General features: G+C 43.9%; 1 protein-coding gene across 7 annotated transcripts in view; it reads left to right on the forward strand.

Moving 5' to 3' along the window:
• Positions 1–24,340, forward strand: part of Cfap61 (cilia and flagella associated protein 61) — a 294,575-nt gene that overhangs the window by 126,865 nt on the left and 143,370 nt on the right. The gene's annotated exons all lie outside the window — the stretch shown is intronic.

A 24,340-nucleotide genomic window follows, 5' to 3' on the forward strand; every position in this document is an offset into this window, starting at 1 on the left:
AAATTCTTGTTTATTGAAGACGAACAGCAATTTGTTTTTTAAAAAACTTTTTATTATGAAAAGTGACAAGCAGATTCAATTATATTGAAGATAGTTTCCTACCCACCTCCCCGACTCCTCCCCTCCCATGAGTGAGAGACCTTTCCCTTATAGTTTTTAAAAAATGTTCAATATTTCCTAATTTTCACAACATTAATTCCTGGGAAAATGAGACTTAAGAAACATAGATAAAATCCAAGTTCAGTTGCGCTACTGTCAGGTTTCGCAGACACCTGACATAGATAGAATCTATGATAGAGATAGAATCAGTCTGTGGAACTGTTACAGAAGCTTCCATGTGCTCAGATCTCCATAGACCAATTTAGTTTACATAGGGCTTCTCATTTCAAACCACCCCTCGAGGAGCACCAAAATCCCCATCGACTCAGCACCTGGAAACAATGATGTATTCTTGGACAATCTGGGTCTTCTCGATGAGAGGGCAGGACCCTCAGGAGGCAGAAGGGCATAATCTCACCACAGGATGCTTTGCAGCTTGTGTATCAGATCCAGTAAAGGTGAGAGATGCTGATCCTTTTGCTGAAATGCCTTCTCATAGACAGGGCTGGGCCAAGGGAAGGCCTTTTGCATAGTGGGGCTCCTGTGACTTCAGCCAGCACTCTCACAAAATGAGTGGCAGTATTGGAGCTACAGGGGAGGCATTCAGAGCTGTTGTTTGAAGCATGCAAGACACCCCTGTCCATCCTCTCTGCCTGTCTCAGGGAACCTTTGGAATTGGGCCACCCTGAGATGAGCTGGAGCTCCAGGTGGAGAGAAAGCCAGAGAAAACATTTCGTTTCATTAAAAAATGATCCTTGCATTACTTGCCAGGTTGGCATGATTTGAAATCATAGCTTACATATAATAACCTTTTCCTGACCATGTCAGGATGTGTGACTCCTGGCCCATGTACAGGCACAATGGAGATGGAGCGTTTTAATCTGGGGTCTAGGAAGAAAAGCCCTCAGTAGGCTATTGAGAAAAACAATGGTGTGGGTGTTTGCTTGCTACCTAATGCTGGGGCATTTATGGTGCTGGGGAATTCTGACTGGTTAAGAAATGCTTCTACCATTACTGACCACATCCAATCTTGACATGTGGCTTTAGTAAGATTAAGATTTAGTAAGGGATTACAAAAGTAGGTCGGTGGCTTTTAGCCCATACACTGCCTGCAGTTAGACCATCAGCTTTGCATAAAACAAAGAGGTGCACGGGTTTCAAGACCAATGGATAATGTCTGGGCTGGGGACACAGCCGGGTGGAAGAGCACTTGTGTGAAAGGTTTCTGTTTGATGCCCAGCACTGCCACAAACAAACCACACAGCAGCAACACCACACTGGAGTAACAGGGTTGAAAACGGAAGGAAAGGATCAGCAACATTGTAACCCCTCACAGAATGGACCTAGATATTCAAAACGAGGTGCTGATTTACGTGGAAGGCTTTTTTTTTCTCTTAAAAAAACATATTAGATGTGTTTAACACTTTAAACAATTGTCTGAGATTAGTTGAGCCTAATAGGATTGTTTGGGAGCAATTTCAATATATTCCTAGCACCCCCCCCCCATGTTCAAGAAGAGCGATAAAACTCCTGTGGCTGAACCATGCAGGGCTGAATAAGCAAGGTTTCTCACACAGTTCCCAGATCCCTGTAAGCCTCCCATCTCTTGGCCACATGTATCAGCTTCCATGCCTTGCTGGTGTCTTTTCTCTCCAGTCTCTTGCTTTTCATGCCTTTTATCCTGCTTAGAGCATCTCTGAGAAGCCGTTGGTCCCTCGCTTTCACCTAGGAAGCCAATCTTCAAGGGTACAGATCACCCCAGGCATGAGTAATGGGATAGAATGCCTTTCATCTCCGTGGGTTGCCAATTTGAACCTGGCACAAGGCAGCAGTGATTCCGTTTCATCAGTGCATGGGAAGGCGATGTGCGCTCTCCCTCTCCTCCTTGTACTGCCTTCCCCACCCTGAGGCCATAGAGCTTCTGTCTTATTTGGGTATGCACCTTCCTAGTGGCTTCTATTAATAGACAGCTCACTCCAGAGCAGATCACAGGAAAGCACCTAAATGCCTTCATCTTCATTATACCTAGAAGTTGGCCTCTAAAAGTCACAAATAGTATCCCTATAGTCGACCAATAGGAATTCATGGATAAGAGAGAAGGCTTTTCCTGGCCAAGGCCATAATCCACAGAATAGGCTTGGATGATTCTCATCCAGCTTGAATGAGCCATCTTGGCATGTGAATTTATGTTCTGAGCTATTGTCACAGAAACTTTCATTTAGATGGGTCACCATAGCTTACCATTGTGATCACCGTAATCCTGAGACATACTCCATTGCCTGAATTCTTTATGCAGACAAACTAATTAAAGATTGGGCAAGTTGCCTTTCTCGTACTTTGGAGGTCTGTGCAGAAGGCATTTTTTTTCTTTCCTGCCTGTACCCTAGAGGGATTTTGAGTTGACTTTGTTCCTGCCACTGCTCTTGGGAAAGCTGCAGTATATTTAACAGTATATCAATTTTTTATTTAACTTACTTCTTTCATGCATTTGGGTGTTTTGCCTGCATGTCTGTCTGTGTACTGCTTGCAGTACCTTCAGAGGCCAGAAGAGAGTGCTGGATCCCCTGGAGCTGGAGTTACAAACAGTTGGGAGGCTGGGGAACTGAACCCAGGTCCTCTGTAAAGACACCTGCCCTGCTGCTTACAGAATTAGTGGAGGTAGATGAGGGAGACGGAAGGATGGTCAGAGCTGGGACTCACTCTAGGACTGGACCTGTGTCTGTAGAGTTCCTGGAGTGTCTGTGCTTCATTACCAGCTATTTCCTGAGCGTCCTCTTGTGGTGGTTAACAATTATTTATAATGCTAAACTCCAGAAATTTGCCTTGGAATCCACTATGTTTATTATTCACAAGAGCTCTTATGGTCTATTCTAATTATAGTCTTTGCCCTGATTTATAGTGGTCACAGAATGAAGGTATGCGCTCAACCCCATCAGGAGAAATCATGCTTTTAGAGTGTTCAGCTCCAATGTTATTTTTTCTTCTTCTTCGGGTTGTAATGACAGTCTGCTGAAATCTGAACAAACTTCTTTAGATGCCTCCATTTGGATTATCTGTGTTTGTTTTCTCTACATCTCCTTTTGTTCTTCTACAAGGAAAAAAAGAGGCAGTGTATCTACTAACCCCACCTCGCACCCCCAGAGCTAAGTGTTGGCCCACCCTTTCCTGGTACGTGATCTCAGAAAGATGTCACTGGCTGGCATTCAGTTACCCTTTGAATTGCCCCTTTCTATCTGGGCTGCTCTTCCCCAGTCCAGCTATAATTACCATCTGATGGACGGTTACTGGATCCTGTTGCATTTGGGCATCTGCTGCCTTGGGAAATTGCATTATTCTCCCAGCACCTGCTAGGTTTTCCCCAGAGTAACTGCTTCTCAGTCCCTTCTTTAACCACAGTAACTTTCACTGACAGGAGTCAGACTTCCCTTGGTCACAGCAGTGCTTGAAGTATGGAGTATTATTTTCAAACAATCAAACAAACAAAGAAACCAACCAACCAACCAAAATCCACAGATTTTTAGTCTCTCCTTGGGAGATGATTCTATTTGTAAACCCATGGTTTTCAGCATCACCCATGCATTGATCCTTATTAATATCACCACAGCGAAGCTTCCTGGACATGAAACAAACCTACCTTCAGTCTCTACTGGGGTCTGGTTGGCTTTTTCAGCCCTGTTGTCAACCTCTTCCTACATGTTCATGCTACTCCTGGGAAACACATTTCCTTAGCATGGCGGGGAATCCTTTCCTCTGTGACTTGTAGAGAAATTTGTATAAATTCCTTCCTGGGCTCCCACCTTTTCTCAACTAATATACCTTCTGTGTCATTTTCCCCAAGGCTCTGACACTCCTTAGTTAAATATAACATGCTGTGTATATGCCGATATCAGAATGGCTTGTAGACTGGCAGTTTATCCTCATGGCTCTCACAAGTCTTTTCCCTCAGACAGTGGTACTGGGCATCCCTCCTGTGGTTACTGCTTGCTGAGATCTGGCTGACAGCTTCCTGGGAACCCATCTTATGTAACTGTCACACCAGCACTTACTGTTATGACTATTTTCCTTATAGTGGGGTGTGTTCGTTGGGTGGGGGTGACTTGTTCAAAGGCTGGTTCATGGACAGCCCCTCCCACCAGGCAGCTAATTGCCCAAACTCACTCTTAGCCATGACTTGCAGAGTCTATTATCTAGCGTGTAAATTTGACACCACGGGCATTCTAGGAACCTAGCAAACAGAGAAAGTAGACAGCTTGACACTAAACTTTTTTTAATCCCTCACATCTTTGACACCAGCCACTTAATCAAAAAGTGACCCACAGACTTGCCAGGATCCCCCCTTCCAACTCTAGCTGGTTTCTGCTCTTAGTGTTGATCCCATACCAGCCTGACTCTAACTGAGGCTTTGGAGAACCAGATATCTGGGCCAGGCTGATGTGCTAGGCCTGCTTTGAGACATCAATAGATGGAGGGTGTCTATAATTCTCTCTGTGTTGTATCAGCATGCTGTTACAAGCCTTTCAGAATTGTGGTGGCAGCTGCTATGAAAAGAAGAAAAATATGATCCCATATGGTGGTTATATTGCAAACTTCTCAAGATTCAGCTCTATATTGAATGGTGCTCAGCAGTGTCCTTAGCCTATGGCAGGAGAGCCTGATGGTTTACTTGAGGAACTAGTGGCACAACTGACAAATGCTGGGTGGTATTTAGGAGTTGAAATGATGGCAAAATGATGAGAATAAGTTGTGAAATTGACTTTCAGTGTCTCAGCAGCATTACCAACCAGTGCCAAATCTTATCATTTTGCAGGATAAATGGTTCAGGACAGTTTCCCTTCAACAAAACTTTACTGAGATATAAATAACAGTTAAGTTCAAGAAATAGAAAGCAGATTTGCACGTGTGCGCACGCACATACACACACACACGTGTCTTGATTATTTTTCCAGTTGCTATGATAAAATCCTGTGACCGAGCCAACTTTGGAAGGCGTTTATTTCTGGTCACACGTCTGTCATGGAGGGGAAGTCATAGCCAGAGGAGCTGCAGGCAGCTGGCTATGTTGCATATTCAACCAAGAAGCAATTGTAACGAATGCCTGTGTTCATCTCACCTTTTCTCTTTTATTTAGTCCAGAATCCCAGCCAAGGGAATGGTACCACCCAGAGTCGGGGGGTCTTTCCACCTCAGTTTACCCAATCCAGAAAGTCCCCACAGGCATGTCCAGAGGCCCATCTCCCAGGTGATAACAGAGAACAGTCACTGCAATATGGTACGAGCCACAGTTTAGTGGCTTAGTACTTTCATGGAGTTTTGAAACCATCCTCACTGCCTAACTTTTTAGTATTTTCTCTCTTACCCTTGCTTCCTACTTGGAGTCTCTGTCAACCACAGATCTGTTTTCTGTCTCTTAAACTTCCCTGTTTGAGATACTCCATACAACACGTGATACTTTGTGACAAGCTTCTTTCACTCTCAGAGTGCACCCATATAGTAGCATGTGCCTGTACTTTATTCCTCTTTATTGCTAAATATTATATTGTATGGATAATGTCCTATTCTATTTTTCTCCAGTGGTTGAAAATTTGAATTGTGTACACTTTTGGTGGATAACTACGCTATGAAAATTCACATACTTTGTGTCTCTCTTTGTATATGTGTGTGTGTGTGTGTGTGTGTGTGTGTGTGTGTGTGTATCTGTTAATTTCACTGTATGTCTTGGAAGTGGAATTTCTCGGTCTTCCCAGAGACTGCTGCATTTTTCAATCTCTCAGTTTTAGATTAGAACTAGTATTCTGGCCACTAAAGATAAAATGCTGTTCATCTTAGGGCTAGTGATACAGAGTGCACCTGACATTTTTTCTGGTACTCTGAGAGAGCGTCATTCATTCACAGGAGACTGTGCCGCTCATGAAGTTTCAGTTACTGTTTTTTAAAAACAGAGATATTGTTAAAATGCAGTTTCCCCTGCTTGTACCTGATCTGTTCACCCAGACATGAGCTTCCTTTGATCCTGAAGCAGCATTTAGGGCAGACTGGACTGCAGATATCCATCTGAACCCAAGAGGGAGGCAGAGAGGGCGTCTATATTATGCTCTCAGGCTAGAGCTGGTCTTTGTGGCCCAGTGGCTTCTTTAGAGTTTGCTATTGGAGAGGTAAAGATTGTCAGTGCCAACCGCTGGCTTGGCTTTGGCTATTTTAAAATACTGGGTGCAGTAAAATGGCAAAGGGGGGTGATTAGAGCTACACATACTGACTAGAGAAGTATAGCTTCACTCTTTATTAAAAATAAAGTATCACGACAAAAAATCAGTATGGGTTTATGGAAGGAAGAAATAGACAAAAGCAGCCCCAAGTCCTCACTGTCTCTAGTTGGCCGCCTTTGTAGATACTGTGGTGTTTAGGGGTATAGTCAGTAAAGTGTATGCATGCAAGCATGAGGATTGAAGTTCAATCTTCAGAGCTCATACAAAAGCCAGGTATGGTGGTGTGCACTTGTACTCTGAGTTTTAGAGAGACAGATCTCTGGGGGTTCCAGGTTCCAGTGGGGAAAAAGTCTGTGTTTCAAAGACAAACAAACAAACAAACAAAAATGAGGTAAGTGTGCCAGAGGAACAACACCTGAAGTTGACACCTGGCTTTTATGTGCATGTGTATTCATGCTCCCTCACAACACGCCTTCTCAAATGCACAAAAACCCATCCATCACCATCGATGAGCGAACATCGTGTGAGCGAGTGAGCATGCATGCGTGCGTGCGTGTGTGAGTGACTGCCCCAGTTGATTGCAGTTTCAGGCTTTGAGACACGCCTTTTTCCTCGATCTGTTGTGGCTCTCTTCCTGTGTCACCTAGTTGTTTGACACAGTCCTCCATTGGTAGGAGCTGCCCCTGCCCCTGATGAAGGAGCGTGGCTTTCTCCATTGGACCCCTCATATTGTGCTTTTATCAGATTATCTGACCATCACACGAGTTTGAGCAGGAAACCTGAGGTGAGGGGTTTGGGGAATGAAGTGAGCATGGGGCCCTCAGGACTTATGGGAACTGTCACAGAGCTGCTCCATCTTGTTTCCTGTTGATTGTGAGCATGCTCACGGTGTCCGGATTTTCTTCTGTACCCAGACACAGAGTGGGCAAGTCCATGACTTTTCTGGTCAGTTTTAGCTTCTTAAAGCTCTGTGGGCCGCGTCAGTTCACAACACGTGATTGTAATTCTGTAAGACCTCTAATTTTGTCTTATGTAATGTCAGAAACTTGATTTCCATGCAAAGGTCAGCCGGCCTCCCTGCCCCGCTGCTGAAGCCAGAGACCAGGAGGCTCCTGCCTTTTACCAGGCCTCTCCCGACTCCTGCTTTAACATTTAACTGGCAGTTTTATTATTATCATCATTTGAAGCCTGTCAGTTTCTTTCTCTTTAGGAATTTAGAACTATTCCTGACTCTTCTGAAAATGGGGCCAGGAGAGAAAGGAACGTAAAGACCTCTGAGGCTGCCCCACGGCAGCCCTACTGTGTGGGTAGGATTCCTCTCCCTGTGATGTGCTAGTGGGTTTCTATAGAAACCCCTCCCCCAACCTCATTCCCAGGCAGTCAGTCCACTTGCTGGCACCCAAGCTATCTCTGCTCCTACAAGGAAGGACCTAAATCAAGCAAGGCTCATCCCCTGGGGACTCCCATACTTCACCAGTACAGGATAAAGACTGGCCTGTCATACCCAACCAAAGGAGCTTTTCACTACAGGGTCCTGAGAAAGCTCTGGAAGGCTTTCTGTAATGTGAGGCAGGGCCATCCCATCTCTTCTCTGCAAGATGGAGTCTGGGGTCTGCAGACATAGGAGGAGCCAGTAGTATAAGGGACTCTCCAGAAATCCAGGAAGATCTTTTTAAATATTCCTCCTCTGACATTTTTTGAAAAGGATTTTTTAAAAAAAATTATGTGTAAGTCTATGTCCCATGTGTGCACATGCCTACAGAGGATAGAGGAGGGCGCTGGCATCTCTGAAACCAGATTTACAGGCACTTGAGAGACATCTGATGTCGGTGCTGGTGTCCCCAGCCTCTGGGAGAACAGCGTGTGTTCTGAACTGCTGAGTATGTTTCTAGCACCAGTCTTCTGACAGTGTTAGGTTGAGTGAGAGCTTCAAGTTCATTTGATCCACAGCAGAGATCCCTCTTCTTTTTCTGTTTTTAGTTTGTTTGTTTGTTTGTTTGTTGTTGTTTTGATTTGATTTTTTTTAAATGGGGGCAGTATATCACACTGTAGCTAAAGCTGGCCTGGATCTCACTATATAACCCAGACTAGGCTCCCACTCATGGCAATCCTCCTGCCTCAGCTTCCTTTCCTCCTCCCAAGTATTGTAACTGCTGTATTCTCTGTCACTCCAGGTGAGTGATGGGACCCAGAGCCTCACACATTAGCATCACATACTATCACTGAGCTCCCTTCCCAGCCCTGACTGAGATAGGAGGAGCCGGGGGAGGCTTGGGGAGTGAGCTATCGTCCTCAAGCTTCAGTGGCCTTATTTGACATCTCTGAGATGCTATACTGACACAGAGCCTATGGCTTATCTTTGTACCTAGTTCCCTTATACTGGTCACTTAAGCTCTTAATCTCTCTATATTTTTATCAACAATGCTACTATGTTCAAAAACATTTGAGAGGATTTCTTTTGAATAAATTGTGGGTAATGATATTAATAGATTAAAGGTGAAGCTACTATCTCTAAATGAAAAAAAATTTTACGATTAAAAATGAAAACTTGCAGTTCCTGACTTTGAAGGCTAATTAATCGTACTGATGTGATGTTTTATCTAAGTCAATGGTCACTGTACAGAGATCACTGTACAGATGTACACTCATCCTTCATCAAACAGAGTTTTCAGGGCAGGTGTACATCATGGGAAGTCTTCTGTTTTTCCTATTTTCCTCTAATTCAGTGGTTCTCAACCTTCCTAATGCTGTGACCCTTTAGTACATAGTTCTTCATGTTGTGGTGACCCCAAACCACAAAATTATTTTTGTTGCTATTTCATAACTGTACTTTTGCTATTGTTATGAATTGTAATGCAAATATTTTTGAAGATACAGGGCTACCAAAGGAGTCTCAACCCACAGGTGGAAAACTGTTGAACAGCCTACGAGGGCTAACCCACTCAGAATCAAGTGATTTTATGTTCATTGACACATCTACTATCATAAAGTATAATACGCCTCTGTAGTGAGAATTTTGGTTTCTTTAAAAAGCACAGAAGTGCTATGGGATATGTTTTCATTTTAATCCCAGGTGTGGGATATGCAGCTGCTTCAGACTGTCCACAGCAGCTGACTATGATTTGCCTCCTGCTGGGATATAATTTTGCCAGCGGCAGGTTGTGTAACATTTAGAATTCTGGGGACTTTTCAGAGGGTAAATAAATGCTAGCTAGGGCCCTCAAGAGGTGGGGTGGGTTGTTGGTTGTTGTTGGTCACAGTTTGTTAAATAGTCAACTTCAAAGAAGAAACAAGAAGTAAAAAATTAGATATCCTGATGGCAAAGACCAAACTTGCCCCAAGGCATTCAATGCCCCTCCTCAGCAGGAAGTAGTCTTTTTTTCTCTCTTGTCTAGTGTTAGGGGGTTGAAAGGATGGGAAAATGCTGGCGAAGGGTGAAAGAAAGAAGAACCCACAAAGTAGCCAAGAACGAGCTACACTTTTAAAAGTTGTTTCATGGAATTTTTGCATGTTATAACTTTTTAATAAATTCTACTTGAAAAAAAATGGATATGATTTCTTGGAAAGTATAAAGGGGCAGGGAAAACACCTCAAAATTCTTCCACAGCTTAATAGTTTCCATAAAAGCAGCTGAGTTCACACATTAGCATTATTGACATGCTCACCATATCTTGAGGGAAAATGGGACTTGAGTTCATCACAGGTGAAAGGTTAAATGGACCCTGGGAAGTGTCTAGTTTATCCTGAGACGTGGTCCCCAACCCAGGGCTGCCTATGAGGACCTGGCCAGGGAACATGGCTCACCTTCTACCAGGTGTCCTCATTAGAGAGACACAGCATGGAATTCTCAGTGTCCTTGTCTCAGGCAGCCACCACTGTCCAGAATCGAAGCTCTCAGCACGACCTTAATCATGCCTCAGAGCATAGTTTCCTCAAGATCATGGGTGCCATGATTGTTCCAGTAACCACCATAAGGAAGAAGAAAGCAAGAGTGATCATGTGAAACAGGTGTGGGGGAGCAGAATAAACACGTCGAGGAAAGAGCATGGGAGCCATAAAGGATTTTTATTGCGACTGTTGGATGTTGGACTACGACTTGGCCACAGCACAGGCAGACACGAGCCACCCGGTCTAGTGAAACCCTGGGTAATAAACTTAAAGCACACACTGTGCCATTGCTCCTACCTCCAGGGCTGCTTGATCCCTGCCCCCTTTTTATGTAATTTAGTGCATTAACATTATCACCTTGGTGGCCATTGTGTGTTCAGCCAGAAGGAGCTGCTTCCCAGGAGCATGCAGCTTGCAGCACCCTCTGGTGACCCTAGCCAAGTTCCCCTTACCAACCCCACCCTCGTTTCTCTCACTATTTTCTGATCCCCAGGCTGGTGTCTTCATGGAGCCTCACATGCACATACACCTCTGCCAATCCATCACTTAAAAAGGGCCTGCATCCTTGGGGCTGAGCTAGGGGTGGGAGCTTGAAGGAACAGATGCAGTTCTTCCCGCTAACTCCTCACACAGACACATTTCCAAATACCACATAAATACAACATCAATGATTTGGACTTTTATTTCCTGATTATTTTAAAAGAATTTCACTCATGAAACCTATCAGACGCAGTAATTCCTATGCATTTTCTCTGTTTTTGTATGTATGTCTGTGAGAGGTGTGTGTGTGTTTGTGTACATGCATGGGGGAATACTATGTGCACAAGCTTGTGCCTGTGGAAGTCAGAGAGATCCACACTGAGTGAATTTCTCAGTTGTTCCCCATCTTTTTTATTCATGTATGTGGTTATTTTTTTTCTGCATGTATGACTGTGTACCATGTGCATGCATGACATTTTATCACCATGAGCATTTCTGATGCCCACAGGGGCCAGAAGAGAGCATCCGATCCCCTGGGATTGGAACTATGTGCAGTTGTGAGCAGCCCTGTGGATGCTGGGAATTAAATCTTGAACCTCTGGAAGACTAGCCAGTATTCTTAACCACGGAGCCATCTCTCCAGCCCCTCCACCTTTGCCACGCACACTTTGCGTGATGGCGGTATTTGCGGCGTAAACTTCAAGGAATGTCAGTCTCCTGCCTCCGCATTGTCGCCTGGCACCCCAAACTCAGAGGTAGCCCAGATATGTCCTCATACTTGTATGCTAGGGGCTCACCAAGATATCATTTCTTTACAGCTAGTAAGAGAAAATTCGGACATTGCTCTCTGACCTTCACCAATGTTGCAACATCCTAGTCAAACCCTGGCTTGGAATGTTAAGCCATTCAAACTAATTGCCTCCAGCATTGTGGGTGGGGCATTTAAAGTTTACAGAAAGAGACAGCATAGAACATTGAGCATTCTAGATTAAAGAGTCTACATTCAACATTCGGACTTGCTCACACTCAGAATTTAGGTGGACTAGGGCTTAGATGAGCATTGGAGATTTGAGCATTCAACATTGAAAATTCAGCATTGAGGACTTGAGATTCAAGCCTCTATTCTCCTGGCTGGCGCACCCGCAGCCTCCCAGGACTTTGGCTGGGCCCATGCGGCCCAAACATGCTCGGAGCCCAGGGGGTGCTACACCAGTCCAGGGGAGATGGCTGATGTTTTAGATCCAGTGTGTTTTAGATGGCCTCAAATGTACTCGACTACTGAGCTGCCAGATTTTTCATTTTTCTCTTTTGCAATGATTGTAAAAGCCTCATGTCAATTTTTAAAGAAATACACTCAGACCTTACACCACTCGTGTCTAGTCTGTTTGTCAAAGCCGAATCCCGTGTACACCTGGCCAGAACCCATTGTCCTGTGGAACAAGGGACCCCGTAAGAAACCCCAGTCCACGGCACACCTTAATATTTGAGACAGAACGTCTCACTGAACCTGGCGCTTGCCAGTTCAGCTGTACTGACTGGCTGCAAGCTGTTCAGATCCCTCTGTCTTTGCCTCCCAGCCCTGGGATTACAGGTACCTTCTGCCACGTCTGGCTTTTTATGTGGGTTTTAGTGATATAAAGTTGGGTCCTCGTGTTTGCATAGCATGCACTTTACCCACAGAGCTATCTCCAGGGCCCTCTACTATATTCTTAAAGCAACCCTCCCGTTCTTTTCAGCACAGCTTGCTCAAAGTATAACTAGTCTCTCTCTCTCTCTCTCTCTCTCTCTCTCTCTCTCTCTCTCTCTCTCTCTCTCTCGCACACACACACACACACACACACACACACACATTCATAACACCCTTTGAAAGTACAACTTTTAAATAGTAGGTACTGGTGGATCAAGCCAGTGGGCTTAAATAAGAATTTAAATTTTCAGGTGTCCAGATACTTGGAAAAGCATAAATATCTTATCTCCATGGCAATTGGCTACCCAGGAATTCCTAGGGAGGATATTGTATCTGTTGAAGAAAAGAAAATTGTCAAAGTAACTGCCATTTCCAAGGCTCTACTTGACAGATGTGCAGAGTATAGAAATCTATGTATTATTGAATAATTCTTTTTAATATGCCTAAGAATAAGCTATTTGTAAGCCTGTTTACATTCTCACCATCTGGGTGCATTCTGTCGCCCATCTGTTTCGTGTAATTATGTAATTATCAATATAAGGAAAGAATAGGTGATATAATTAACAAGAAAAACTGGTCCACACTGAAGAGGAAAAAATGGCATGCATCTGCTGAATGGCTTTTTGTTTCTTGATCTTCATTGTTAACTGTTGTTCCCCACTCCCGCCCCCCACCCCCCACCCTTCAGGAGTCAGGAGAATGGGGTTTGCCACTCTCTCTCTCTCTCTCTCTCTCTCTCTCTCACACACACACACACACACACACACACACACTCACACTCTCACACACTCTCCCTCATACACACACACACACACACACTCACACACACACATACATACTCTCTCACACACACACTCTCTCTCACACACACATACACTCTTTCACACACTCTCTCTCACACATACACACACTCTCTCACAACTCTCTCACCCACACACACTCTCTCAGACACACACATACACTCTCTCTCTCTCACACACACACTCTCTCTCTCATACACACACACACTCACACACACACACTCTCTCTCACACACACATACACTCTCTCACACTCTCTCACACACATACACACACTCTCACAACTCTCTCTCACACACACACTCTCTCTCAGACACACACACACACTCTCTCTTTCTCACACACACACACACATACACACTCACACACTCTCTCACACACACATACACACTCTCTCTCACACACACACACTCTCTCTCAGACACACACACACTCTCTCTCTCTCTCTCACACACACACACACACACACACACTCTCTCTCTCTCTCTCTCTCTCTCTCTCTCTCTCACACACACACACACACACACACACACACACACACGCAGAAAGCAGATTTTCTAAGTACTACTGGAGCCAGCACCACTGTGAAGACTCCGCCTTGGTGTTGCTCGTGATTCTTCCCCCCCTGGGATAGACCAGATAGTCATTTCCAGAAAATATAACATGAACAGCTAGAGGTCTAGGAAAGTTGTAAATTAATTAGTGACAGATGGGAGGGTAGGGTGAGTGTGTGTCCTCTCATGGAACATTTGTTAGAAAACTGCTTTGGAAAAAAATTCCCATACTTTTTTTGTTTTAGTGGTAAGGCTCAAGCAGTATATGTCATTTTAAAATAGGACAAAGAGTCCCAGTGGGTTGAGCTAACTTCCACATTATGCCTCTAAAGTTCACCCTTGAAGAAGTCTCTTTGTGTCATGGAGACTTGCGGGTGGATGCATGGAACTCAGACCACTCAGTTACACAGTAAAGACTCCCTCTCTTAGTACTGAGGACAGCAATGGAGGGAGAGAAGCGTCCCAACTCTATATACTTCTTCATGGCTTGGGGCCAGCAGTAGATGGGTAGGTAGCCATATTCATGGGAGAGCATACTGATCTTCCCATTCCTGTGACTCCCATCCAGACACCAACTTCAGCTGTTGATCCCTAATTCAGGTCAACAAAAGATGGCCGCTCCTCACACAGGCTGCCCAACAGTACAAGGAGCCAGTACTGCAGATATCTAGTCTTGGCCAGATCTTGGATTTCAACCCCAAAACACAGAACCAAAAAGAGGAGGTGGGCCTATTTAAATGATAGTCACTGTTCAAGGTGGAAGCAGGAAGTCTCAAATCTTCCTCCACTAACTTAAAATTCATTCAGGAACAGGACTCAAGTCCCAATTTCCTACTGGGTTTTCAAGAACATCTTTCTCTGACTTTCCCTGGGGGTGGGGTGAGGGGGTGGGGGGGTCTGCCTTTCAGAGCATTTCTGATAGGTGATAGGAAAGAGGACAGAAGAATCCATGAGTTGCACTCCAATAAAGTTATACAGGCTTGTAGAGTGACAGCGCTCACCCAAACATCAAAGGCAGGATATAAGTCTCATAGTCAGTCAATGCTTAATTTGAATCCAGAACTATCAGTCAGTCAGTCAGTCAGTAGGTCTATCTGTCACCTATTTTTTTCTCCCCTAGGCAATGCTTCACACTCACATACAGCTTACCTCATGTCCTCCCTCTAGCTGACAATTTTACGTCGTTGAGATTGTGTTGAGATCTTATTCTAGAGCCCCATCTTCAATGTGTCCCTGGATGGCACAGTCTGCAGCTGAGTCTCGCCAGCTAAAGGAAGAACTTCCCCAGGCAGCACTGGCTTCTCCACCTTCTAAGTTCCGCATCCAGCAAGCCAGTAAAGTTCCCACCAACATCTCTTTGTTCCATTCAATCAAACACTATTATTCTTTGCTAAATCCTCCAAAGAGACAGTAACCACCCTCCTTCTATCTGTATTTTTTCATTAGTAACTCAAAGCAGTGGATACTCATAAGACAAACGTATAGAAGAAAATTATTCGCATGCTTGGGGACGTTATTTCTAAAGGAATAGGATTGGGGACAAATGCAGCTCAGTTACTCAAGAGATTTTGTTGCTTTGACTTTATATTTGTTTCCTTAATCCAAAATTAAAGTCGTTTAATTGCAACCATAACTGATGAATTCATTAAGGTTTTTAAAGGGAAGTATACCATTTAATCCCCAAAGAACCTTTCTTCTGCCATTTATGGTATTGAGAAAAGGTTTAAACAATTATTTTCTTTTCACAAAACATTTCAGCTACAATGTTTACTATTTAACAAAAGAGCATAAAGTAATTGTTCTTCCAGACAAAATTATTTTTAAAGAGCTATTTACGTATACAGACCTAAAAAGTAGAAATTTTGGGGAATCTTTATATTCTATACTGAAACAAAAACTGTTAACGCTTAGACTGAATGGCTCCTATTCAACCCTCAAAAGTGGCATTAATTTTTCAAGTGGTAACTGTTGCTCAAGATGCTATTGTGCCTGCACGATAAATGTTTAATGATTGGGTAGTACATGCATGGCTTAATATCCATTATTTATTGCACCTTCCTTTGCTCGCCTGGCAAAGGTGACGATTTTAAAGCCCCGGCAGTCACGCAAACACATTTATATGAAACCAGTGGCTGATAATAAATCTCCTTACTGTAAATGTCAGTGGGTTTCATGTGTTGCTGACATTATGTCTTGTTTGGAAGCTGGAGGCTACACAGTTAGGGGACTCGCCAGATGGTGTCATTAACGGGAATGCTGGGACTCTTTACCACTGGCATGCGTGTGAGAAATTAAAAGTACGGTGACCTCTCTTTACACCAACCCAAGTGAGATGTTAACGGTGATCGGGTGTTAATTATGGTGCACTACTGTCCCTGCCTCCCGCCAGCCACTCCAAAGGCTTTTTAGGAGGTTGGGGCAAGGGGAGTTTGTGTTTGAGCAAAATCAGGAATTTTCCTGAGGATCATGTTTGATTTTGTGTTTGTGATGTGAGGCTTCCGGGAAGTCACACCTGCCACCCTCGTGAGCGGCAATCCAGCTCTCACCAGGACGGCTAGGCCCAGGGAAGGAGCCTTTGTGCTAATTAATTATAGAATATTGTTTTCAATGTTTGGTTTTGTTTTCAAAATTCGGGGTATATCAAACACTTAACTTTGTGGGGAGGGGAGTTTCTACTGGGAACGGGCAATTGGCTGGCCTTAAATAATGTCAGAGTCACCAGGAATTAATTCAAAGAGGAAACAGGTGGGAATTTTTAAAAGCAATTGCTTTCGTACTGCGGGCTCCCCGTTTCGTAAGAATTAACAGTGGGGCTGAGGTCCTTCTCCTCCCTGATCTGATGTGAAATATCTGGCCAGCTGAATTGCCTGGCACCTTCTGTTAAGAAGCATCTCTCACTTTTGTTCACAAGAGCCACTCCCATTTATTGTATCCCGCCTTCCTTTCCGTTGAGGTTTCTGCTTAGCTGCCTGCCAGCCTCTTTTCATTTCAATTTAAAAAGAAGGTGGATTTGTTTTATTCCTCCCTCCAAGTCCTCCACTTGGACCAAGAGGCAATTCCATTGATTCTCACCAAATTCCTTTGAACTTCATTTGTAGCCTTTGCATACTCTAGGAATGTTCAGAAAAGCCCATTCTTTCAAAACACCCATTGTACATTGCTTGTACAATAGCCCGAGTGAGCCTTTTGGTATGCAGAATTTTAAAGTGAAAAGAGAATCCAAACCATTGTTCGCACTGGGATGAAAGGAGGGACCCTAATTTCTTGAGGCAGAATCGGAGATACAGTTGGATGTCAACAGAAATGCCAAGGCTGATTGAAAAATGAGCTGTGTGCACAGAGGCACACACTAGACTTTAAAAGCAGTCACGTGTGTTAGCCAGTTCACTGGACATGTGTGTGTTGGAACGTACCCAGGAGCCAAGCTAAAGAAATGGTGAAAGAAAGCAAGATTCAAAGCAAAACAAAACTATACCTAGAAACAGCACCCACTTGCACAGAAAGTCTCAGAATAAGAGCGTTGTTTTCCAGGGCTGTCTTTTTGTAGCAGATGCCCAGAGGCTGAACCCAGCAGTTCAGGGCCACTTGCCCAGTGTGCACCACACAGCTTATTCTCTGCAGGAATAGAGTTTTCATTTCATTCTGGGTTCAGAGACGTGCCAAATAAGACCGGCTAATGGGAGGTGGTGAAGCGCATAGAGTTGGCCATCAGCCTCCCTTCCCGCTTCTTCCTTAACTCCTGTTCCTCTTTCTTGTGTGTCCTTCTGTGGTTGCTTCCTATATTTCGACGCATGCCTGTTCTGCCTTCGGAGACCTACTCTGTGAACCTACGTATAGAGACTGACCAACCTGCACGTTCTGTTCAGCCTCTTTCTGGCTCCCCCTCCCTCCCAAGTTAGTTCTTTCCTTTGTCTGCCTGGAGATACTCTGTTGATTTTTGCAAATCCAGCTCAGCTGTCACTTTCTCTGGGAATCCTTCCCTGACTTTTCCTGCTATCTTGGGCCAGCTGATTCCAGGGCTTCCCAGCTGAGTCCAGAACTGCCTGTGTCCCAGAGCACAGTCCTGCCTACTCTACTGACCCACAGTGGCAGGAGCTAAATGAGCATGTGTTCCTTTAATCCTGCGCATTTTGAATGCGTTCATCATACAACAGCAGCTTCCCAATACACTGCCCCCTCTCATATACTGCATTGTATTTGCTTGCCTGTGTCCTCACCTCTTAAGGCAAAGACGATGCCTCATTCACACCTCAGCTCTTAGGCCAGTGCTCACTATTGTAGTTAGCTAGTGGGTTAAGCTTTGAGCTAACAGATAAGATCTGTGAAGAAGTTCTCCACATGGCCACATAAGCAGCAAACATTCATATGTACTTACTATTTCCACCAACAAGTTAGAGTGGTTTTGTGGCTAGCAAGGATGAAACCAGGCCCCAAATGGAGTTACTTATGTTAAAAGTCCAAATTATCAAACTAAGCCCAAGGTTGCTTGTTTAAAAGTTCCAACCTCTTAAGAAACCAGCTGAGAGATGATAGCTAACTCCCATTGAGATGAGGAAATTTTGCTTCTACCCCTATAAGGGTAGGTAGGGACTTGGAAGAAGCTAATTTCGAGCCCATTACTTACCACCTTGGAAACAAGAAGGGCTGGAGAGAGATGTCAGCCACCAACAGCCAGTGGTTTAATCAGCCATGCCTACTTGATGAAAGCAGCCATAGAAACCCAAAGGGTTTTAGAGAAGTTCCCTATGGAGAAGCTGGGCATGGAGCACATCTGGAGGGCATGTGGAATCCTCATGACCCCGTGTCACTCTCACTGTGACTGGCCAAGTCTGGGTGCTACCCTCTTATGATCAACTCATGACCTGGTAAGTAAACTGTTTCTCTTGAGTTCTCTGAGCCACTGTAGAAGGGTCATGGGAATCTCCAACTTCTAGACAGTTGTTCAGAAGCACAGGCAACAAACTAGACTTGTTATTAGCACCAACAGTGCACCTGGGAGCAGGCCTGGGGAGCTGAATCCAGGAAGCCAACTGAACTGGAGCTCACTCAACTGCTACTGGAAAGTTTCTTGATGTGGTGGAAACTGTATGACTGGACACTGGGGGCTAATGTTTTGGGACGGTGCCTAGAAGCTAACAGTGACTCCCCTTTGCCAGCGTCTGTGTATTGTGTAAAATATGTCATCTTTTTAACAGCTATATGATTTACTTGCTCAGGATGCTATTTGGATAACAAGTGACGAAACCCCCTAATCATATCAAGTGTAAGACATCATCATTTGCAAGATACAACTTTATTTCATATAGGATTCAGGAAAAAAAAGTGTCCAATTAAACCATGACAATGTCTGAGTGAAAGTCCAGAGCAATATGTGTGTCAGTCATGCAAGCCATTGCTTTGAAATTCCTCTCACCTTCCTAGAAAGGAGGCTATCTATGTTCTCTTCAAGAGCATTTATTCTTTGTGGGGCCATAGAGAGAATATTTCATCTGAGTTTTGGTAACAAAGTATAGCATGACTTCATGTAGTTTTGAGTATCATCTTTTATTTTGCTCCTAAAACCACACTCAATGATTGCCCTGCAAGGAAATATGGAATGGCCACCATTCCTCCACTAAGTGATATTTGCTTCTTTGATGGCAAATTTGTATCCTGCCGCTCAATCTCTAGCCTTTATGGAGACACAACAATTGGTTATTTCAATGCCAGATTATGCTACAATCCTTTGGAAGACATTATCAGAGGCAGCTAAGCTCAGAATACTGTCCACGCAGCACACAACTCTTGTGAAGTGGCAACAGCCAGCTCACTCTTAAACAGATAAAGACTACCACATTGCCCTGGCTGCCTGTGCCACTGTGATTGTCAAGGTAAGAATGGCTGCAGGGCGGATCTCAGGAATGCCAACCTGGAAAAAATATGTAAGCCAGACCAGATGAGACCACCGCTGTTACGCCATTCAACCTACAAAACATGGTTTTCTGACATAAAATGAACACAAATCATCCAATCAGTAAATCAGCAAATGAATAGAGCAATCAGTTTTTAATAGCAGAGACAGAAATGGCCAATAAAAATATGAGGGAAAAAAAAGTATGCAATAGCCTTAGCCATCAGGGGGAATGCAAAATCAAGCTTCTTTGAAATTTCCTCATCCCAGTCAGAATGGCTGTCATCAAGAAAACAAATGACAAGTGCCAGTGAGGGTACAGAGGAAAGAGGACCCCCAAGTCACTGCTGGTGAGAATGTGAACCAATTCGGTCACTGTGGAAATCAATACGGAGGTTCCTCATAAATCTGAAAGTAGAACAACCATATGATCCAGCTATGCAGTCCTGGGCATTTATCCAAAGAAATTCATAGCAGCATACCACAGGGATACTTACACATCCATGTTTACTATACACTGTTCACAACAATCAAAATATGGAGCCAGCCTAGATGCTCATCTGCAGATGGAGTGGATAAAGAGAATGTAGTAAATAAACACACAGAGCTTCACTCAGGTGCAAAGAAGAATTAAATTATGTCATTTGCAGAAAAAAAAGAGTGGAACCAGAGATCTCCATGTTAAAACAAAACAAAACAGATCCAACTATCACATGTTTTCCATGTGGAACCTAGCTGTGTATGTAATATATACATAAATAGGATACAAACACAGAGGAGAGACTGTGGGGGAGGGGTCTAAAGGGAAGGCAGAGCAAGAGAAGATAATGAGAGGGATGAAAGCAAAGGTAAATATCACATGTTCCCTCTCATACAAGGAACCTAGGTGTGTGTGTGTGTACACATATATACATATGTATGTATGGATGGATGACACAAAATGGAGGGCGATTGTGGGTGAGGAGAATGAGATCAGCAAGAAGGGGGTTGGGAGAGTGAATATGAGCAATGATATACATCTATTAAAATGTCACCAAGCCCTTATTTTGTACACCAAGAAAAATACATAAAAATAAATAAGTAGATAATAAGGAAGCCTAAAAGAAAGGACCGTTACAAATCAAGTCCCAGCAACAATGGCAGTGGGTAAGTAGGAAGCATGGGTTCGAGAAAGGGTGGGGCAGATGGAGGCACTGAGGATACGTGCATGTGACTCATTAGATAAGAGCTCCAGTTGCCAGGCCACACCCTATCCTCTGTGCCCATTCCTTCTTCTACCTTAGCAATGCTGCTATGGCAGTCATATACAAAGTAATGGTGAGTTGAACTATGGGAACCCGTTTCCTTACATTTGGGCTACTGAGAAGTTGTTGGGATGGAAACTCTGGGACAGCTGCTTAAAAAGAGTGAGATTTTTTTTCCCCTCTCTCCTGCTGCTGCCTGGGGTGAGGACATAATGTCTGCATCTCCAGTGGCCACCTAGACCATACTTATAGATGGAAATCATGCAGCAAGAGAGCAAGTTGTGCAGATACGAACCTGTGCCTCTGATTTTTACAGCTCTGCCTCCATAGAGCCCTGGGCTGCGTCCTTTCAGATTTCCACTCTGCATCAGCGATATGCTATCTATCCTCCATCATCTCTAGGTGTTTTGCAGTTAGGGTTGTGTATTATATGATTCGTAGCATTCCTGCCACAGGTACAGGAGCCTTCTTTCTTCAGGTGGGGATGCGTACTGTTCGTGAGAATACCACAAGAATCTTTTGAGCTGCCACTTCTTGCTGGAATAATGTGAAGACTGTAAAGGGATTGGAGGTATGATAGTTCCTTAAATGAGAAATCGTCAGAGGTGAAGTTAGTGATATTTTTCGGAGGCAAAGGGAGTGCTAGATTCACTTCATGAATATTTAGTGAGTGTTGTGCATTGGATGTAAAATGTTCTCGCACAGTCTCGTGGGTCTGAACCCTTGGCCCCAGCTGGGAGAGTTGTTGTGGGAAGTGGTGGAGCCATTTTAGGTGGGACCTAGCTGGAGGATGCATGCAGGATGAGCTTTGTGGATTCTAGCTTGGCCAGATTCTAGCTGGAGCTTCCTCTACAGCTGCCTCAAGCTCCTGCTGCCACCAGCAGAGAGCTGTTTCCAAAGCCAAGGCTTCCCTGCCATGATAGACTTATACTCTGAACCCTGAGTCGGGATAAGTCCTTCCTCCCCATGTAGTCAGGCATTCAGTGAGCACTTTGAGTGTGCCTGGTATGGGGAGGGGAAGTGGCGGCAAGCAAACCCTGCAATGACCGACGTCCATTCTTGGCCCACACATTCCAGTTTCACATGTGTTCTTCCAGTGTCTGTCAAGAAGCCTGAGAGTGTCCCTGGGTCACTCACCCTCAAAGGCTATTAATAGCAGTTTGCTTTATTTTTTTTTTTTTTTCTCACTGAAATCTCCAAGCTGCAGAATTGTTTGGAGCCCCACCTCCCCACCCAAGAGAAAAATGACAAGAATACATCATCAAATAAGACTCAAAACCACAACAGTGTCTACACAGACTTAATATGCTCTATCAAACAAAGGTATTGGCATTCACATCTGCCTTTGAATTTTAAAACATAGGTTTAACATGGGCGACTTTGTGAAGCTGCATGCTGCACTTGGGGAAGGCGCTGCAGGTGATTGGTTCTGAGTGGCTACACCATTCCACCTTTTGTTTATTTGGTGAAGACTGTAATACTTTGCCCTGAAGAGCTCCCACTCGTGAACTTTGACCTTTGGAGCCCACCCTGACATTTGCAGCGCTGGGAATCTGTCATCATTTGTTTCATTTACTTTGAGAAAACAGAGGATTTCTCAAAAAGAAACCAGAGAATTGGGAAGCACAGGGGGAAAAAAATTACACGTATAAAAGCAAAAGCAGGCTTATTAAGGGTCTCAGACGTTTTACTCTTAATGGGTTAGAAGCCCTGCGTCCTCGTGCAGACCGAGGGCCCTTTGAAGTCTTGGGAAGCTTTCTGTAACAAAAAGCTGCATGCACGTGGGTGTGAGCTGAAAACTGAGCTTATTGTTTTGCCCTTTAAAAATGTGTTTTTGGAGATTTGCCTTTTTTTTCCCATATGGCTGTGGAAAGATGTGTGATTTTTACCTCGCATAACATCTTTGCCTGGAAAGCACCAAGTGCTTATAGATTTTCTTTATCCAGTAGTCCGCATGTCTGCCTATTGAGGAGGCATAGGCAGATGTAATTTATTTCCATTTTATACTCGAACAAAGTAAGGAAAAAGAGGCTCAGGACCTCAACTAGGACCAGAACTTTGCTACACTGATGGTGCTCAGCCCATCACCAAAGGCAGCTCATAACTACAAAAGAAATGTCCTTAGAGAGAAAGATGACATTGTTGCTTGGTATTTGTTATGTGCCACTGCTTTTATAGTTATTTTAGCTGCTTTCTAGTTTACTGGCTTGTTTATAAAGTTAGCTACTTCAGACTTTGGATCTAGCTTTTAAAATAGTTTTATTTGTTATTAATGTATGGTGGGTGCATGTGTACACAGCTCAGGGTCGTGGGTTCACTCCTCCCACCTTTATGTGGGTTCTGGGGACCAAAGATGGATAGACAGGCTTATTCAGCATCAAGTCCATCACTGAGCCATCATGTGTGGCCTGGATCTGTTTTTAAATAGAGTTTCAGTGATGTTTCGTCATTGTTATAAGTCGATTTAAATACAATAAAGAAACTAACTTAAATAGAACAACAGAATTCGGGTTTATATTATCAGGAAAATGGTATTTGATCAACATTTTATATACATAGAAAAGGTAACAAACATGGGAAAACTCAAAACTGTGTGTTCATGTCTCCTGATAACCGTGTGTGAGTCAACACACAGACTCCACTGAGAATACACACCAACATCATTCTATCGGAAAAAAATTAATCCTAAATATTTCTAAACACGTCAAGGTTATTTAGCTATTTTGGTAACTAGAAAGAGAACCAACCAAGACAATTTTGAACAATGATGTCACTACTCCTTTAAAGGGCTCCTGAGGGCTAGAGAGATGACTTAGTTGGTCAGGCGCTGGCCTTGTGAGCATCAGCCCTTAAGTGCAATCCAGGACCTATGTTTAAAAAGCTAAGTGCTGGCCTAGAGATGCCTCAGCAGTTTAGAGCACTGTTATTCTTACAGAGGACCAAGTTAGATTCCTAGCTCAAATATAGTGGTTCAGGCAAACTATAACATCTATTCTGTGGGGATATGTTGCCCCCTTTGGCCTCTACATGCACCAGGCATGCACATGGTGCATCAACATACATGCAAGCCAAAACTCATTTATATAAAGAAAGGAAATCTTAACAAAACAAAACAAGACAAAGAAACAAAGACAACACCAGCCAAGCTTGGTTATGTGGTTATGATCCCAGTGATGGGGAGGCAAGAGACTGGTGGATCTCTGAAGTATATTGCCAGCTAGTCTGGACTACTTGGTGAGCTTCACAGCCATGAGAAAGCTTGTCTCACACAAAACAAAGCAAAGCAAAGCAAAGCAAAATTATCACAAGGTGGATGGAACCAAGGAAGCAAACCTGAAGTTGCTATCTTACTCTTGTCCCCTCCCCAAACTGTTAGCATTTCCTCTAGGCCCCACCCAACAGTTACCAACAGCCAGGTACAAGCCTGGTTTGCTATACAAGGACTGTTCTCTCTCTCTCTCTCCCTCTCTCTCTCCCTCTCTCTCTCTCTCTCCC

Source organism: Mastomys coucha, unplaced genomic scaffold (assembly GCF_008632895.1).
Source record: "Mastomys coucha isolate ucsf_1 unplaced genomic scaffold, UCSF_Mcou_1 pScaffold15, whole genome shotgun sequence".
NCBI classification, from domain to species: domain Eukaryota; kingdom Metazoa; phylum Chordata; class Mammalia; order Rodentia; family Muridae; genus Mastomys; species Mastomys coucha.